This window comes from Anoplolepis gracilipes, chromosome 9 (genome assembly GCF_047496725.1).
Source record: "Anoplolepis gracilipes chromosome 9, ASM4749672v1, whole genome shotgun sequence".
NCBI classification, from domain to species: domain Eukaryota; kingdom Metazoa; phylum Arthropoda; class Insecta; order Hymenoptera; family Formicidae; genus Anoplolepis; species Anoplolepis gracilipes.
The window spans coordinates 12,821,902-12,843,366 of NC_132978.1; the positions used below are offsets into that span (position 1 = coordinate 12,821,902).

At 37.0% G+C, this 21,465-nt stretch overlaps 1 protein-coding gene across 3 annotated transcripts in view; it reads right to left on the reverse strand.

Moving 5' to 3' along the window:
• The window catches only part of LOC140669829 (protein Wnt-2), a 63,079-nt gene that overhangs the window by 29,965 nt on the left and 11,649 nt on the right, over positions 1 to 21,465 (reverse strand). The window lies entirely within an intron of this gene.

The window sequence follows — 21,465 nt, forward strand, 5'->3', positions numbered from 1 at the left end:
TAGCCGGAACAAGGTAATATTTCTAAAGTGCAAAGATTACATCATTATACAATTCTGAAATTCACATTTCTCTCTCTTTGTATTATTCCGTACCTGGATTTTGCATGTCTTTAATATCGTGCTATCGTGCGTTCGATGAAAAGAGAGAAATATTCTGTAAATTGCATGTTACCGGCTTCGAGACGATGAACGACACGTCTCTTTAAATCGTTTCGTCATTGAACGCTCTACCGAGCGTATCAACACAACGAAGCCTATGCATCACTCCCTTATCTAGTCTGCAGATTCACGACTCGCGATCGTAAATTCGAGATATACTTAACGGAGATATCTTTCCCGCATCGTGAGCGACTTGCACGTGCAACTTCACGTGTGAGAATGTGGAAATCGTGAAGTAATTTACTGGTCTGTGTCACGCGCGTGTATATAGCAAGATTAATTGTCTAAGAAAATTTACTTCAACTCATTTTAATTTTAAATGTCAACGACAGAGTCTTTGTACACGCGGAGAGATTTTTCAATGTAGCTAAAATATTCAGGGTTCACCAGGTTATTTTTTAAAAGAAATGCCATTCCACATGTAGTTTTACTTTTTTCTTTTTCTTTTTCTTTTTTTTTTTTTTTTTTTTTTTTCCACTACGAGAAAGCTGCTTCACCCCCTGCGTGAACCGCTATTATCACCACCGATTGTTGTCCTGACAGAATTCGTTCAACTTTTCGTGTCCAAAATGAGCGCGGTCGCCGCTGTTGCTTTGTCCGTTTGTCCATCAGTGTCTAGAGGCCTCGAGATATCCGTTGCCGAAGGGACCACAATGTGAATGCTTATCCGGCGTCAAATCTTCGAGACACTTTCTTATACGAGGCCGATACCTCGGCCGGTGGGTTTCGCCGCGTATACACGCTCGGGCTTTCTTTGCCAGCGAGATTTCAGCTCGTCGGCCCATGGCGAATGGGTTTCGAGCACTCGATACACCGTGACTAATCGAAAATGCCAGAGGGGTACCCGGTAGGGGCGGATTTACATCGTCTTGGATCTTTGATGCTCTTTGAATTGAATCTATAATAAAAGATTCGAAAAAAGATTGACATTGTAATTTCTCGGTTATTACGAATATAAATTTATATCACATATTAATCTTTTTTTTTTTTTTTTTTTTTTTTATATCTGTTATCTGCCATCATTTAATTTCCATCGAAGTATAGGTCTCTCTTGAAGTTTAAGAAAATCTTGACGCCTCTCCGTCGGAACGTGATCTTTTCTTTTTTTCTCGACCAGTGCGTAAATACGTTCCTGCGTGGTTGGGATAGGTCCGACACGTCTGCACAACAATGGTGATGCCCACCACGACGATATTCAAAACGCTCTTTCGCTCTGGTTACGATGACTACTTCGTCAAGATTCGATACGCCCATTCTCATTCTTACTATAAAATTAAACGTGCTTCACGGACGACTCACAATGTTACTGGGTCGACCTACAATCACGACAGAGACTTCCTTTTGGTTCAAAGAATCGAGTCATTGACGAATCATCGATAATCGCTTCTTGATATATTCGTGACTCGGTCATGTAAATCTAAACTTTTTTATTAATAAACGCAGTGGCACGAGAAGAGAAATACAAAGAATCATGAAAGTCCTCTTATTAGAGAAAGAAAGCGATATTCAAAATTGTAAAATTAATGTGATATTAACAAGTAATAAAAGTATAGTTTTTATACACAGAAAAAAAGTAAGTGTCAAATCAAAGCTTTTATATTCATATGAACGCGTTCATTGTTTCATTATATACGCAACAATTTATAATCTTTTTGGAAGAATTGAAAAATCTTAAATTTCAACAATATTATAATTTTATTTCAATATTACAATTGTCATTTCAAGAATAAAATAATGATTTTAATTTTAAGAAAATTATAATCTTCGATTTGAACACGTTGTTATTTTCTATCCAACATCTTTTCCTCTCCATTCAAGAAAATTATTCTTAAATAACGAGAATATATTTTTCTTGGTTGAACTATATAAAATTTCTTCATACAAGCAAATTTTCTGTGTTTAACGCAATATAATCATTTCAAGATTTACATTTTGAAACTAAAGATATTGTCAAAATAAGAATATTCTTTTTTTCTCTGTAAATTATCCAAATTTAAGCAAATCTCACAGATTGTGGTTGACACATTTAAAGTAAAAATAAAATAAGTTTTCTTAGCTAATTAAATTCGTTATACATATGCGGTACTTACTCTTACTTGCTCGCTAAATTATTCGTAAAACGGAACATAGATTTTTTTCTAATCACCTTCTGTCGACGATCGAATTTATCTCGACGCTTCTTGTTGCTCGCTTTGTTTCTCTTATCCTTAAACCGGATAGGCACTTATCTTAATACGCCAATTTAGCCGCTATATTTCATCGTATCGATCGCGCTTAACAAGCGGTGTAACGATTCGCCCATTTATCGTGTTCCTTGCGATTTCCTTCGCGATCGATGATTTATCGGCGTTCGGGAAAGTTAAGAAGGAAATGGGAAACGCATTCGTGACGATTTGTTACGATAACCGACATTACAGGAACCGCATTTTTTCACTGAAATGAAGATGATATGCACTAGAAGCGCGATAAGTTGGCGCACCGATGGATATGACTTGATCTCAGCGCGATTCAATGCGCGTGTCTACTTTGCATTGCATGCGCGCGATACGCATAGATAAGGATTAAGACTTACTAAGTGGTCCCCTCTCGTGAATGCGTAGTACACGCGGCGTGGGTCGTCGGTGTGTGTGTGTGTGTGTGTGTGTGTTATTTAGTGACCAACCCGCTTTAAGCAGGTACACGTTTATACACGCGCGGCGAATTGTATATCTAATTCCCGTATTTATGGCGCGTTTATTGAATCCTTCGACTTTTTTTACGCCCCCTTGGGTGATATGCCCCGACATCAGCTGATAATCGATACGTGTGTATCCGATTTTATCGTTGGAATAATTATCAGATATACAGCTATTGACAAAATTATTAGGCACCCTTAAATTTTCCGTATTTCTTATTTTGTTAATAGTATATAAATACTAAAAAGATTAAAAAATTATCGATAGCACTTAAAGCTGAAATTTCAAGCTTTAAAATGTTTTTTTAATTTTTCGCCCAGTATCGACAACATGTCTGAAAAATACGGATTTAGTTTCAAAATTATGTATCTCGGCAAAAAACAAATTTAGGAAAGTTTAAAAAATTTTTTTAATTACCGATAGCAACTTTAATGCGTTATCAGTACATTAAAAAATTTTTGTATTTTCCTTGTTCTGTAAACTTTACAAAAGAACATTGTTTTGTTTCTTAAAATTTTATCGTATTTTTGACACTCTGCAACTCGGTAAAAAAATTTCTCTCGAAAAATTTAAGTCAAGTTCGATAAACTACAACATTTTGCCTACAAAATGCTTTTTTTTAAACCTTCCTACAATTTTTTTTGACCGAGATACATAATTTTGAAATTAAATCTGTATTTTTCAGACATGTCGATACTGGGTGAAAAATTATCGTAAACGAAAAATTAAAAAGCATTTTAAAGCTTGAAATTTCAGCTTTAAAGTGCTATCGATAGTTTTTTAATGTTTTTAGTATTTTTATACCTACTATTAACAAAATAAGAAATACGGAAAATTTAAGGGTGCCTAATAATTTTGTCAATGGCTGTATCTCTCTCTCTCTCTCTCTCTCTCTCTCTCTCTCTCTCTCTCTCTCTCTCTCTCTCGTTCGATAACCGTTATATTATGAATGACTTATGAATGACTACATTGTGACGATCGCTGTTCAACCTTAAAACGACCGTATCGTTGCTGTAGATACGCACTTTAGATGCGTGCATCGGCGCGCTATCTTGAATTCCGACGTTCCAACATTGTTTCATGACGCTACGCTTCGAGACGGTGCGTCGCGTAGGTTGCTCGACGCACATGAAGAATCACAGACACTTCACCTTCCATTAGCATTGAATACGAATCAAATTAACCCTTCGCGATAGCAAATTCTTTCGAGAGTGCAAGAGGAAACGATCGAACGGCAAAATGCATTTTTTTATCATAATATCGGGTATACACATTCGATACATTGTGATAAATTGGACCGATCAAGTTTTCATGTCGGGCCGATCATCTTTTCTCGTTTTTTTTCTTCTTCTTCGTATATTTTTCGCTTAAACAGTATTTATATTCCGCCCTGTTACATTTTCATTCAGTCGCGATCTTTATTTTTCTCGCGTGTGTATGCGTTATAATATATTACAACTTTATAATTATCTTTATCTTCTAGTTGCATCCTGTACGTAATTCGAATCTCGATGTACTAATTATATCGTTCCGATATGACCGCGACTCTTTACTAATTACACTTGGGATAGCGTATTATTAATTGATATTTTTTAAATTGGCTACCCCCTATTCATTATTCAAATGTACTTACACGCAAGACTCGGCATCGTGTGAACACATTTATTTTAGCTGCTGGTTGTATCGTGAAATTAATTAAAAAAAAAAAATTTTTTTTAATATCTCCAACTAGATGTTATAACGAAATGATATTTTAATATTTGATTGAAAGATTTATTGTGCCAAAGCTTTACGCTAGACTCTACATACAGCGCTTTTATCTAAGTTATAAAGAAACCCTTCGTTCTAATGGTCTAGGTCTTTTTTCTAAGCCTAAAATAATGTTTGAGAAATCTTTCTATTGTACGATGCGAGAAACCTGTCGAACTGTGTTTGCGCTCTCGGATGTTGGTATTTTGACCCCGGAGTTATTGCCGGACACGTAAAATGGTCCGTAGAGATTTCACTGATTCTAAGGAAAGAGAGAGAGAGAGAGAGGGAGAGAAAGAGAGACGAAAAAAACGGAGTTTATACTTAGCCGGAGCTAATTAAAAGGATCCATCGGTAGACTCAAAGGACATGAGATAAGATCAGCGTTGACGCCACAATGAAAAATGTCGTTGTCGGCGTTACGGCGACCTTTCTCGGGGTGAGAAATTTTGCGGCATTTCACATAAATCCTATCCCGTCTCGCGGATCGACACGAGATATCGATGAGACGCCGCCTACGTTGTAACCGACCACGTCGTGCCGATAGCAAGGAAGTAATTTAGCCTTTAAACTCTGAGATACGATATGATAAAACAGTGAATTAATGTGAATAAAAAGAAAAATAGTGTAGGGTAAACTCGGGTAAGATGGCCATAGTTTTTTAAAATGCAAAAACCATACTTTTGTTATTTTTTAATAGTGTTTGGCATATTATCTTCCCTTATCTGACACTTAAATTACGTAATATTATCGAAATTAAAAGAAAAATATTTTATAGAAATTTTATATTATCAAAATAATACAACATAAGCATTAGCCATCTTACCCAACTTTTAAGGGAAAGATGGCCATAATATTTATAAAAACATAGTGAAAACGAAAATAAAAATTATAGGTCATATAACAATTTACACGTCTTTATAATGTGTCTAACGTCGATTACGATAGCTTAACTGTAATTTATTCAACGTTATAATAGTTTTTAGTGAACAAATGAAAAACTTTGCAGGTAGTTAAAAGTAAAAATATAAGATTCACACACTATCGTTATTTCGAACAACAATGTATGCACATAAACTACTGTAAATATCGATTATCTTTGATAATGACTAACAAAAGCGCATTATGTAGCGATTATTGAAAAAGTTACAGCCTATGGCCATCATTCCCTGGTTTACCCTATTAATTAAATAGAAAATTTAGAAATCTGTCAAACACTCATTTAATTTTTAATAATTTGAAATTAAATTTTTAAAAATTCATCTTCCTTTCTCGGAATTCATAACGCGAAAAGTGGATAAAAGAGGGAGAGAGAGAAATAGAGAACGGGAGAAGAAGATACGAGAGTTGGTCGACGAAAAAGGGAGCGGTTCGCATAATTTCGTGATATTATCTGGGCGCGAACATATCTGCCGGTCCCGTGGTCCGCGCGCGGATTCCCACGCGTGCACAACGGCGAGCTCGTCCAATTTCGAAATTTCGGGGCCGGCCAGGTTAAATGTTAACACGGGAATTATGCTAATCGTTCCGAGATGCCCTTGCCATCGGGACATTCATCATCCTCCGCGGTTTTCTGGCCGCTTTTTGCGGTACGCACGTTTATACGACCGCGCCGCGCGCGTACTGGAGGTAGTCCAGTCAAGGGAGACGTATTTAAAAGTCTAATTTTTTTTTATGATTTTCGTATGCCCGAAAGATCGAGATCCTCTCCTCCCATAAAGCTCGTTCCGTCTGTCTTGCATAGTCTTTGTTTTTACTCTTGTCAGTGTACCACGTCATACCGAGTTCTTTCTCTACTGCGCTTTGTTATTCTGTGCGCGGCATAAATAGACATAAATATAATTTATATACAAGCTTACCCCTTCCCAATTGTTGTAAAAAATGAGAGATTATATAATATAAAAAAAACAGCCGTTTAAATATAACACATATAATAAACTTTAATACAATATTATTTAAAGTGTTTTAAAAATTAATAAATTTTAATTGCCTTGCATTTTATAATTATCATTGTGTCTAATATATTGCACTTTAAATAAAAATGCTATACGTTTGAAGGAAGATGGCGACGAAAATGTCTGTACCGTTTTCAGGAAGTAAATATGAATATATGCAAATTTAATCGTTAAATAATTTACTTTGATCGGGAGAAAAGTCTATGCGTGCGGCGGGGAGAAAAAATTTACTCCCACATGCAATATTATGCAGCGGACGATGCTAGAAGCGGGCGGAGCAATCGCCGGAAATTCATAACTTAGCATCAGGCCGACGAAAGAGGGTTAATCGGAAAAAATACGACGAGACGAGCTTTTGTCGCGGCGGAAGGCGCCGGAGAGAACGGGCGTTAGGTGAAATATAATTTTGCGCGGATTAGCGTGGGATTGTAAATTCGCGCTTAGAAATTGCAACCGGGTCACCCGGATGGTGACTACGTTAACAGGGACGTGCCACGCCCTGTGAAATAAATATCTGACATTTGAGCGAAAAAAAAAAAAAGGAAAAAGAACGTCCTGGCAAAAAACGCAGGGACGCTCTCACGGTGGTTTCTTCCTCCGACACGTAATCGCGCGCTCGATAAGTGATTTCGATTAATCTTTTCTTCTTTTTTTCTTGTTTTTTTTTTTCCCCCTAAGAATAAAAATATATATACCCGCGCGCGCTATGAATTGAAATTTGTTTCTTTGTTGATGGCCTAGGTAGATTCCGTTGCCTTTGTCGCCGTAGAAACCAGTTTGGAACCTGGGTAATTCATATGTTCGCACGCATGATGTATGTACCGCTTCTGCGAAATCGTGCCCGCTTATTTCGCGGTGAGCTCGACCTTGCACGATGAGAAACGGCGGGCGATTATAACGGGGTATGTATATGCATCGATGAGTTATTTGAAAATTATTAAATCTGAAATCATTTATCAAAGATTAAAAAGCTACGCTTTCGTATAGATCGATACTTTCATCGATTTGTATTTTGGAAAAGGACGATCATGGAACGATCTATTATCTTTGAATGGGGTGGAAGGAAAGTTTGGGATGTTGGAATGAGACGCGCCAATTTTTCGGGTCGCTGTGACAAGTCCTCTTCTAGTGTAGAACTTTAATTGATCATAGGCCGCGGTGAGAACGTTTGTACTAACAATAAATGATGTGGCTACTCGCGCATGTGTACGTAGGAAGAGAGAAGTGCGTAAGGAAAGTCTCTTTCGTACAGTGTGGTATCCAAGTGTGCAGCAAGTGTGTCCCTCTCCGCGATGGGCGTTTCTTCTGATGATCAGAGTGGGAGAGGGTGGGTGGAGAACGATATAGGAAGAGAGGGACGGTGGAAAAAGAGAGAGAAAGAGAGAAGCGATTCAATTTATGTCTCGACAATGCAGCTTTGTCTCGCCAAATTATCATACATGAACCTATATACATAATCCCGTGTACCGGCGCATTATCATATCATAGCTGCGCATTAAAGTACCGATCCCTCACTGCTCCATCCCTCTCTCTACCATTCCCCCTCGTTGTATCGAAAGAGGCGCCTATGTTTATGCGATCGGCAAAAGAAATTGCGAGTCGCCTCATCGATTGAACGCCCCGACGATACCAGATTCTTTCGTACAAAGTATCGTCGACGCGTGCCAACTCTTCCGGTACGGCCTAATGCAAAGAAATGCAAAATTCAAGATCGTTAGGATATTACACTCAAAAAAATGATGTTGCAACTTGAACAAAAATTTTCTAGCTGTCAAAAATTAACTGAAACAGATAAATTATTATATAAAGTAAATACTGTGATACTAGATATATCTTGCACTTGATCAATTTAAATGACAGAGACAGAATTTATATATATATATATATATATATATATACTACTAGTGTAATTTAGACCAAAATATTTTCTATAAATTCTATACGTGACAAACAATATTCCAACAGATACAAAAAGTAGCGATAAATTTTAATCGAGACATCTAGAAATCTATCTACAGTAGCAAAATATTTTTTTGAGTGTAGTTTTTAGCATACAAAACATTTTTTTAAATTATCTATTAAATATATTTTATAAATTTTTCGCTCTCATTTAATATATTTAACGTAAACCTAATCCTATGTTTTTTTTTTTTTTTTTTTTTTTTTTTTTTTAATTTTAATTTTTAACTTTGTTGTCATTTGGTTCGCATTGTACGAGATCTATTGTTCTATTGTCAGCGAGAGGCAATATTATATTCATTCGTATATAAACGACACGCGCAGCGGCTCCGAACGAATTCTGCAAGTCACTTTGCGATTCTCGAGGCAGAAATCGTTGACGGAACGACGCGGAATTGGCGGGAAAGTAAGGAGCGGGGGACATTAGCAAGCATCTCAATGACAGGGAAGATTTCTCAATCAATCCAGAGCGTATCTCACGCGAGAGAGACTCTCGAGATACTTGAAAATCCGACGCATTGACGGGATAATTACGCGCACGTTAGGCCGTGTGGTAGTAGTATCTGTCAGACGTGCAGAAAAAGAAGAAACGAGAAAGAGAGAGAGGCAGAAAGAAAAATCAAGAGAGAAAGAGAGATAAAGAAAGTCGAGGAGAAGATGCTTGGTAGCGTTCGGCTCTTGTGCTACTGCTGGATCCGCCTCTGACCACCCACGATGATGATCGCCGTCGAGAATGATCGGTTTAACCTCTGCGCAAACGTCCGCGAATATTTCATTTGCATAATGAAAAGTATACGCGTGTCAAGAGGACGCGACTTGAATTCATTCGGTTTACTATAACACAACGCGGATCGGGTATCACGCGTCTTCAAAATTAGATAATTTTACTTTCGATAAAAATTTACTCGTTTACAGAGTGTAATATTAGCGGGAAAGCCACATTTGAAAATTATAAGAAAATACGTATATACGTACGGTGTGTTTTAGGATAATAAGCAGCTTGAGAAATCTTGTTGCCGTCATAATTTATTTCCACGAAATCGTAATTGATGGATTAGCGTGTGGGCAGGACTGACTGTTTATTAAGATTGATTCAAAATGACGAATGCGCGTTGTATCATGCATAATATGTGGGACAGCGAATAAATTACGAGTGACAAGTATAGTCTCGCGCATTATACTTGAGACGCACATACGTATACGCACTTGCTGCCAATGGACTTTACAGCTTACCGCACGTCGACGTGCTCGAGCAAGCACGATAAAGGCTGAAGACTCATGTTTAACGAAGCGCTTAATTCAAGGCGCGACCTTTATTACCGGATCAGAGGACGTTATGGCTCCTCGTTCTCCTCTCCACCAAGTCGTACGAATCGGTAGGAAGTCGAGAGAGTATGTTCTTTATTATTCAGAGAAATGAAACAATGTAGCGAACAAGTAGGCGAGAGAAAGTGAAAGCGCGTAGCTGGTATAAGAAATAAACTTTAATAAATGTTTGCGCGCCTGCGAGAGATATTAATGACTAAATAATAGAGTTTAAAATTTATGATTAATGTTTTTTTTTTTTTTTTTTTTTTTCGATTTCACATTACATATACTGGAGGATGATTCTCAATTATACAGGGTGTTTGACCAATAGGTGGGACAAAATTTAAGGGGTGATTCTACATGATGAAATAAGACAAAAATCATGAATTACAAAATTGTTATGGAGGCTTTGTTTTTTAATTATAAATATTTGAAAGTTTATGTAAAAGTAAAAGGTATCTAAAAAAAAACTCGGCAATTCGCTGCATACTTTTGCGTCACAGAATATTTTGAGAACGGTTCAGTCGACGTATCCTACGCACGTCAAAAATTTTGTCCCACCTGTTGTCAAACATCCTGTATATATGTCGATATATTATGGGAAAAGCATAAAACCGAGCGTAATTTTTCCAATTTGAAATATCATGGCACTTAAAATTTTAAGATACTTAATGTCTTTTTTTTAAATTTATCTTGGCCGTTTCAAATGGTTGTCCGACATATAGTTGATTCGAAAGCAGATCACGTCGATCCACGCGAAACGTTTTTTCCAGAAGATCCTTGGCAGAGCGTTGCATGGTCGTATCATGACCAGAAATGACTCATGTGAATAATCTCGGTGTCCGATAGAGATCAGCTCATTAAAGTCTCGCGGTAGACCGAAATACCAGTGTACCGAGACGTGTAACTGGAAGGCAGGATACGAAATACGAATGAGACAAACTCGCGAACCATACGGCTCGACTCGAGAGTGGGATAACTCGGAGGATGCGTCGCTCGCGTGTGCGATAGAATATGATGGCGAGAGATAAATAGATAGCGGAACGGAGAAGAGGTCACGGGTCTGACATTTCGGAACGTGTGATCGGAAGAGATACACTCGAGAGGAAAAGAGCGACGCACGGCAGGTAGATTTATAGAAGATAGCAGCAGCTCGCAACTCGTTACCCGCGTTACAAACTCGTCCAGAGGTCTCTTCCGTTGATTTTTTTCGATTTCGTAGCAGTTACGTTAATTCGCAGAGAGTAAGAATTTTAATCGCCTGACAATATCTAGGAAAAATATCATTTTCCTCACTACGTCAGGCTGGTGGCAAAGGTGATAATTAACATACGTAGAACGCAAGCGCAATATACCTACATGTATGACAATCTACACATTACCGAACACTTCGAAATTATATGGGAAATTGTGATCCGTCTTGAATCCGTCTTGTGGGTAACGGTAAATGATCGGACCGATTGCTATTCGAACCATGCGATATTCCGGGAATGCTATTAGCGGTCACATGGAGAAGAGTGACGTTAGGAAAAAAGTTTGCCGGCGAGGTACTCGGAATATAACCGCGGCTTTAATAAATATGTCCGTGTGCTATCGCGTGGCTACTCCTAGTGAGAGCTGCATGAGAAATATCAAGCACGGTAGAAGATGGAACGTGGATGTTGAAATTTGATTTACTCCGCGATGACGCGGAGAATTTAATCGACAATCCATATCATATACGCTCGATAGAATGTCGATTGCACGGTAGGAAGCAACGTTAACGATAATATCTTTACGACTTTTCTGATTTTATGGGAAAATGTCAAGTGGGATATGCGTGTATACGCGAGTATACGCGAATATTCCGGCGACGGGATAGATGCGAAATTAAACACGCACAGTTAAAGACGCGACTTTAAAAGCATCTCTCGATCTTTGAGTGTCATTGCGGTTTAAAAGTCCGAGCCAATCTCGACGGCGAAAAAGACACGTAATTTCATCACAACGCATCCGCGCTCAGTTTTATCGATAAAATTTATTTTCCTTGATGGAAGGAAAAAAAATGAGAAGGATTTCGACGACTTTGGCGACGCGATATGAAAATGATTCTCTCTCAAAGATATTTTAAACGTTGAAAATGATGGTGCCGGAAAGTACGAATCACCGCGGCTAATTATTCTCGATATTTCTTGCAAAAAAATTAATATCACTATATAATTAATAAAATTATTTAATATTTACAATAATGATATAAATTTTTTTCCTCCTTAAATTAACATTGAGTGTATAAAAAAAAAACTTTGAAAATAAAATTTTCACAAATTACACATTACCTAGAGACGACAGCTCTTTGTAAATTTCAAGCTGTCATTCGTTTCGCTTAGTTTGTCTTATTACTTTTACAATTGAGGAAACTAAAAACTACCATCTTCATCGGAGAGATTATCTAGATTATCGAGATCGTTGACCCTATGAGATATCTTTGGGATCTAATCTCTCGACAGGCAGGTAATGCCGAGAGTATCTTTGTGTAGGAAGGTTTCGACACCCAGAAAGGTGGCAAAAATCTCAAGTCTGGCGCCTGAAGATTTACTAGGCGGCTTTCCCCATTCGTCCTTTTTACATGAAAGTGCGCGTGTCGCCGCGATACAAAACCAGTTGTCAGCGAGCATAACGGAAAAAAAGGAACAGAATGTCATAAACGTCAGAGTCAAATCCCTCGACCAATATTGATTTTTCGATCGGCTCGATTCGGTTGTAACTTTCAAAATTGATTGGAACGTAATCGCGCCGATGCTTGTCGTAAAACTCGCTTTACATTAATTTTATGAATAACGCACGAACATGCCTGGCTCACGTACATTCCAAGCACGTACGTTCGGCCAGAGGTGTCATTACCGCAAGTGGTCGCGCAAACAAACGAAAATGGCCGTAACACTGTCCGCCGTCGATTCAAATCGATAATGACTGGCTGTCGATGTAATTACGACGGATTAAAGTTAATTAGATTTGGCGCACTTAACGGTCGGAAAGATAGAGTACGTCTCGTACCTCTCGGTCGCCTTTACTTTCGCTCGACAGTGTCTGTCGTAATAAACGGTGATAATTATAATGAAAGCGCGGATTATAGTGATTATCCAGCCGAGATGCGCTGCCGCGAGTCCACTCACTTTAAGGCAGTTTGTATACATTAAACTTTTGTCACTTCCTTGCCTGAGAGAGGATCATGCGTGCTGTGACCGCTTCCGTCTCGTAAGATACGCGAAAAGCGAGATAGAGAGCGGTCGGTATAGTTTCTTTTAGATTCTTTAAGATCGAAGTTGTCGCTGCTATCTCGCTCTTTCTCTCTCTCTCCTTCAAGTGATTTCGCTCGAGTACGATCATTAGCATAATTTTCTATGAATTTGTAATGGCGAGTGTGCGCCGATATTTTTCGCGTTACGAAAATAGATATCCGATCGAGTTTTTTTTTTTTTTTTTATTTTTTTTTTTTTTATTTTTTTTTTTATTTATCCCCCGTCACACGTAGTAATTTTCACACCGTATCGCTCTATACACTCATCAAAATATCGTGTAAATAATGATCCTCGAGTTTTATCAGCCATATTGTGATCGTTGATGCGGGTAAGCGTGTAATTATAACATCCTTCTTCTTCGACCGCGATTACCGGTCGCTTATTTTTGGTCGAATGTTACAAGCACACGGTCCGCTAGGATACTTGAGCGTTCGCCAGTTTAAATGTAAATAGCTCCATCTCCACCTAGCAAATTGCTCGTGGTTGATCATATACCGTCCATCCGGAATGAAAAAACACGCCCTCCGCGGCTTCCCTCCCGTCAGGATCGTTTCTAACGCAAGTATGAAGAAAGAAGGCGATTCTTCTTTCGAAAAGGAAGGGTCTCGTTTGAGATGTTCAGCATCAGTCCAGCAGGATTACTCGTATATTTTGACGATGATGGAAATGATTTCACTGGAACTCAGCCTGTCGTTCTTCCACGTGAATTTTTAATATAATCTGTAGTGTGGACATACTATATACTTTGCGAAAAAGTTGATATTTTATGGACTTTTTTTTTAGCGTCTCGATTGTACGCTGACTTTGATTATTATAATTGTATAATTAATCATAACTCATCGATCGCTCTTTTTTCCTGGACGATGTAATTGCTTCGCGAATCGTCAAGTCGATGTATTATGCTCGTCTTATTTCTGCATCGGTTATATAATGGGAAATATTCATTGCGGGTGTGCATGCGAATTGTCATTCATTAACGCAAAAGATGCGTTAATGACATGCAATGCGATTCCCTAGATTGATGATTTTTAAATGAGAGATCATTTCCACAGGTTCTCGATCGCGCTCGTATGTGTGTGTATCGGCATACAAATCGAATACAATATTTTCTTATTTTATATCAATTTTTTTATTCAACATTTCCATCTGAACAAAATTAATATCGAAGACGGCTACTCACTAAAAAAAATATTTCTAGATGTGTCAATTAAAATTTATCGCTACTTTTTGTATCTGTTGGAATATTGTTTGTCACGTATAGAATTTATAGAAAAATTTTTTGTCTAAATTACACTAATGGTATAGATATAAATTCTGTCTCTGTCATTTAAATTGATCAAGTGCAAAATATATGCAGTATCACAGTATTTACTTTATATAATAATTTATCTGTTTCAGTTAATTTTTTACACTTAGAAAATTTTTGTCAAAGTTGCAAGATTATTTTTTTGAGTGCTGTTTACATCGAGGGCGACGATTTATTAGGGATGCTACGATCGATTCGAGTCGCGAGCATAATCGCGCGCGTGCAGCGAATATCGTGACATTTTTTCATGTCGGTTGTTCGAGCTCACAGGCACTTGAAGATATTTTAATGCCTCTTTGTATACTCTCGTCTATCCTTTTTTTAGGAAGGGGGAGGAGGAGGAGGAGGGGGGGGAGGAGACGAGCCTTTATGTAACCGCGACCCCTCGTTTCGCCCTTTGTTTCTCTCTTTCTCTTTCTCACTCTCTTTCGCTTCTCTCGTTATGCCTCTTTCAGCCGACGTATCCAGACTACTGGTTATTTTAATTGGATCTTCTGGTCGAAATTTTTTCACCTCTCCTCTCCGCTCTTCACTTCTCTCAGTCTCGTTCGAACGTTGCTTCTTCTTTCCTCTCACGATTCCTCGAACACGCTCCGATTCAGCCATTTCGGTTTTTGCACTTATGCCCATCCTAAGGGATCCACGAGAGAGAATTGAACGGAATATATACGACGTTTAAAATTCAATGTACATTCGTTGAACGATATATCTCCTCAAGAATTATGATCCCTTCGAACTGGACATGCTGCGTTTTTCTTCTATCGCGATACAAAGTTTCGGGGACCAAATTTTTTCCTTGATTTGAATTTACGCATTTGTATGATAAATAAAGAAAGGATTTCATACGTTTAATTTGTGAATTCGAACGAGGAAAGAGACGAGAGATAATTGAACCGAATATATACGACGTTTAAAATTCAATATTCCTCGTACGTTCGTGGAACGATATATCTCCTCAAGAATTATGATTCCTTCGAACTAGACAGCTGCGTTTTTCTTTTATCGCGATACAAAGTTTCGAAGACCAAATTTTTTCCTTGATTTGAATTTACGCATTTACGATAAATAAAGAAAGGATTTCGTATGTTTAATTTATAAATTAGAACAAGAAAGGAGGCTAGAAATCATGTCACTCGTTTTCTATGACAAATTTGTCGCATCCGTGAGTACGCGATGCAGGTTCAACCGCGTCGACCGTGAAAGTTTGTGGGTAGTTTTACGACACGGCAAACGACCGCGATAAGTTTCCGCCGACATGGCATTCACGGTGCGTTTGAGACACGAGAATCACACTCGAGATATATCGATTTAAAGAGTCGCTACTGATATTTACAATATTATTGATGTGAGAGAGAAAATGTAGTTTATGTTTCATTAGAAATCAGATCCTATAATTGCTGGTGAGAATTGATAAAAATCTACTTGAGTGTAAATTATACAAAATTGATTTGATTTGTGATTGTCATATAAGTTTAATTCAGTTTATTTAATTTTCTTTCACGCTTGTATCAATCTTTAAAGAACACACAAAAAAATATTTTGCTAGATAGTTTTCTAGATGTCTCAATTAAAATTTATCGCTACTTTTTGTATCTGTTAGAATATTGTTTATAATATTAATCACAAATATAATATATTGTCCTTGACAATAGGCCTTAAAGATAGGCATCGCAGAAAAATTTTCCGTCTAAATTACACTAGTAAATAGTACAGATATAAATTCTGTCTCTGTCATTTAAATTGATCAAGTGCAAAATATATGCAGTATCACAGTATTTGCTGATAATTTATCTGTTTCAGTTAATTTTTGACACCTAGAAAATTTTTGTTCAAGTTGCAAGATTATTATTTTTGAGTGTATAATTTTGTGCATTCAAAAAAATATTTTGCTAATGTAGATAGATTTTTAGATGTCTCGATTAAAATTTATCGCTACTTTTTGTATCTGTTAGAATATTGTTTGTCACGTATGGAATTTATAGAAAAATTTTTTGTCTAAATTACACTAATGGTATAGATATAAATTCTGTCTCTGTCATTTAAATTAATTAAGTGCAAAATATATGCAATATTTGCTAATAATTTATCTGTTTCAATTAATTTTTGACACCTAGAAAATTTTTGTTCAAGTTGCAAGATTTTTTTTTTTTTAAGTGTATAATTTTGTGCATTCAAAAAAATATTTTGCTAATGTAGATAGATTTCTAGATGTCTCGATTAAAATTTATCGCTATTTTTTGTATCTGTTAGAATATTGTTTGCCACCTATGGAATCTGCAATATTCTAGCAATACCTCTAGAAAATTTAGATCCCATTGCCAAATATTAATCACAAATATAATTGTCCTTGATAGCAGGCCTTAAAGATTTTACCTAGAAAATTCTTGTTCAAGTTGCAGGATTATTTTTTTGAGTGAAAGAAAAATTTAATCCAGTTCAATGCACTTTGCGATACACAAATTCTCTTGGACCGTTTGCCGGGTTGTTTAACGAATTCTTTTACGCCCAGCGAGTTCTTTGTAACACACCGTCGATGGTCGATGCTGAGTCAGCGCAAATATGTATTGCGCATCGTTTTTTGTAAACATTATCCCCGGCCTCGACTGTGCGCGGGTCTTTATAGTCGTGTCAAGAATAGCTTCGGAGATGATGAAGGATGTTCTTCCGTAAATCCTCTCTTTCTGTCTGTCTCTCTCTCTCTCTCTCTCTCTCTCTCTCTCTCTCTCTCTCTCTTTCGCGACCTGTCGACGCACCTGTACGCACCAAGGCGTTGTAATAAGCGTCAACGGGCCCACCATCGACATCGGATGAAGACAGAATACTACTACCGAACCGTATTCTACCGAATGATATTACCACTAGCCTCACCGCGGGAGGGCCCAGGCTTACTTTAACACCGTCGGATTTTAATTTAATGCTCGTCCTTTCTTCTTCTTTTTTTCTCCGCATGCGGTGCTACAGATAGAGTTTGGCTGCTACAGCTCGATACATTTCGTAGAAGCGTATACGAAATATATTGCATTAAGCAGATACTAAATTATTTCGTCTCGAGGATCTCGTTAAGGATCATCGAACAGGCCGCACCAGACAGATTCTCATAATCAAATCAAGGGAGAGAGGGTAGAGCGAGACACGTGTAATTACGCGTCGACGCCGTTTCGAATTTAATATCATTGAATTACGCGCGGTAATTAATCACGTTGACCGATACGTTAAACAAACAGCTGTGCTTCAAATGGAGTTAAAGGGGGAGAGGGGGGGGGGGTTAGGAGATCGGACACACCGCGTTAAAGGATTCGGCGGAGCGGAACGAAAGGATACACGTGAACATCACGCTCGGCGATCGCGAACGACACGTAACATATTATCATAAACATATTAAATCCGATCCACAACGCCCCGGAATGTCCCTTCGATTCGACCTGGGTCGCGATCGTTCAATTTCCACGCCGTCGCGTCGAAAGACAAACGATCGGCGGGTTCTCGACTTCGTGGACGACCGATCACGTACGTTGCACCGATAGCATCCGACATGTGTTCCGGTCGCGGGATCTCCGCGTCCGGAAAGTGACATACACGCCTACCGCGTGCTTACAATGTACGAGTCTTTTCATAGCTATTTGTAAACGTCAACGGATCTCTTTCTTCCGTGGTTTCTTTTCAAGAGCCAGTTGACACACATATAATACAAATACACGCAAAAGTTTACGCTTGAAATCGCTTCGATAAAATGATAGCAATGACATCGAAATATTTGTACGATTTCGAACAAATCTGTTCCCAAATTCGTATCAAATCTTCTTATCGCATGATAAAAGAATAAAAAAAAGATTTTAATTATTTTTATTTATTTATCAAGTTTATAATTTAAGATGATTTAGTACATAATAGATGTATATTATTTTCCATGATACCTGTCTTCCAATTCTATGCCATACAAATTATTATTTTTCCAATTCTGTAAATATTCGAGCGAGTGTTGAATTTAGCGTGATGGAATACGTCAATATTGATAAGGAAGAATCATAAAGATAATAAATATTCCTAATCAATTTAAAGAAAAATTAGTTCTTGTTGAGGGATCAAAGATAGAAAATAAATTTATTATCATTTTTAAATTCATTTTTTAGGATTTAAAATTATTTTCAAAATTATTATAATAATTAATTTTAAGATTAAGTGTATAAAAATCAAGAATTCTTAAAATTAAATAAAATGAAAATATTGATAGAATTAATGTTAATGTTCGTATTATAGGTATTATATGAGGAATAAAAGAATATTTTTTTTAAATAAAAATATTTTTAAATTGACAATTTAATGTTGTTTAATTAAACTAATTCTTTATATTAAAAATAGAGTGTAAAATCTATTATAATTTGACTTAAAAAATCAAAACTTACCTTCAGTCATTTAATGAATATTTATGGAGTAATTGAATAAAATTAACTTTAAAAATAGATTAATTGAAGGATGATAATTAATTTTTTAAATTAAAAAAATTAGTGGATTCAATAACAATAGGTATAAATCTATGATTTATACCACAAATTTCTGAACATTGACCAAAATATAATTTCGCATGGTCGATATATAATTAGTATAGATTGATTTAAACGTCCAGATGATGAATCTATTTTAATTCCTAAAGATGGAACAGTTCATGCGTGAACTGTGGAACATCTGTGGAAATAGTTAAAATACGAATTGGATAATTAAAAGGTAAGATGCAGCGATTATTTACACCAAGTAAACGAAATTCATTTGATTTTAATTCATTAGTTGGAATTATAAATAAATCAAATTCAATATTTAAAAAGTCTGAATATTCATATCTTCAGTATCATTGATGGCCAATAGTTTTTAAAGTAATTTTACTATTATATATTTCATCAGTTAGGTATAAAATTTTAATTGATGGAATTGCGATGAAAATTAAAATTAATATTATAGTGAGATTGTTCAAATTAATTCAATAGAATGAATTCAGATGTCAAATATTGATATTCGCAAATATTATCGACTCTATCCAATTTGTATCGTACGGATAAGAGCACGCGAGAACATGATGGGAAAATTTTCTGCTCAAGATTGCACATTTCACGATGATCGATGAGAACCTTTCCACACCTGCATATTACGTTTCTTGCATACGATCGTTCGGAAATCGTAATTTAGATTAATACTTTGCGTTCCGTTAGTATTGCACATTTAAGATTACATTTTTATCGATAGCATTTCGAGCCAAGGCAGATTATGATGGATGACCGTCGGCAGATTATTATCCTCCTAATTTTTTCTCGCTCTCTGATCTTACAGCAGAACGTACACGCGAGATTATTATATTACGCACTATGACCAATCGAACGTGACGCTGCATCAGAGATGCAGCGAGAATGTGATGACTTTGATGATACTTTTTGAAGGCTCTCGAAAAAGGTAAAGGTAAAGTAATTATTTAGGACGAAGAAAGATTGAAGTCTCTCTGCAACTTGCGCGATGATCTCTGTAAGAAAAAAAGCGCATATAAGCACCGAGTATATATATAAAGTTATTCGAGCTCATTATTCGAAAACACGCGTGTCTTTGAATTAATAATTCTTGAACAACGACCATTTTTTTTAATCGGCTAAGACGATGTCACGTCATACGTTACATTTTCTGACGGCAATGTCCACGCGACATTCACGCTGCTGCGCAGAGATATGTATATCATTTATCGTCCTGTCAACCGCATCATTAATTTCTGATAATCTATAACGCGATCGACAAGTTTTTTTTTACGTCAAACAAAAAATACAATAAAATAATTATTAAATGTATTTTTCGAGTGAAAACTTCTTCTCGTATTTTCTCCTTCAATAACAACTACATCGATTACGTACTTCATCAAAGATTTTTAAACAGCTATAGTGCAGAATTTATATTATAATTGGCAGTTGCGAAATGATACGTTTAATTATGCGTACGCGGAATTAAACTGAATTCTATCGCTTCTTCATTCCGTTACTATCGTTTTATTTGATTGGCGCGATGTGCCTAGTCGATCGAAATGATCTCGTTTCCTCGAGCGGCCTCGGATCTACTTGTCGCTTCATTCATTCACTTAGTGCACTCATTACGTGGCTCGATAGCGAAGCGGCTCGTAAAATGCAACGAGCGATCTCCCCGATGGCAGTTTCGTACCTAAATAACATAACATTAAATTCGGTCGGTCCGCAATCACGCGTTACGCTCCGCGTTTACATAAACGTTTCATTTTGTTCGGCATCCGTAATTAGTCCCGAATGACGGTCGTTCTTGCATATTAAATCATTAGAGGGTTTATGTAACCGGGTATTAAGTTACGGCGGAAATTCCAATCGCCTCCGTTAATCGCTGGTCGATCTTGGACCGATTCAGTCCGCGGAGATTGCGATTCGAGTCTATAACATGTCGATTGATACTTTCTATTCCACTTTTCAAATACCAATATTTAGAGAGAGAAAAATAAATGTACGAACAAAATGTGTCGCGACAAAGTGTCCTTACCTTCAATCGTGTCTTCGGTGTAATATGTAATACGCGCGATATACACTTGTGGCGAAACGTTCATTTCGAAGGCTTTCGGGCAATTTGTGGCCGATTTATCGCGCGGATCGTAGCGTTAGATACGCCATGTTAATATGGCGATCTCGTAAATTATCGGCCTTATCGTCGTTTATACATGCGTGTTGGCTAATTCTGTTGAGACGAATGAGACAGTAGTCCATGAACGTCCAACATAAAACGGAATTGTCCGCTAATAACGACCGCGAGGAAGGCGAAGAAGCGATCGTGTATATATGGAGTGTCTCGCATTATTAAATCACAAAACTGGTATTATAACTTGAAAACAAGGCCATACAAATAATTTCTCGATATGAATCTTTTTGATTCATGTGCACTTTTCAATGCTGAATCTGAGACCATAAAGTTACGCTCGTTAATAACAAAATACTTTATAGACATTGAGCAAGTTTGGTTACAGATTTTTCTTTAATCTCTCTCTTTCTCTCTCTCTCTCTCGAAATATCCTTGTAATAAATCACGCTCTG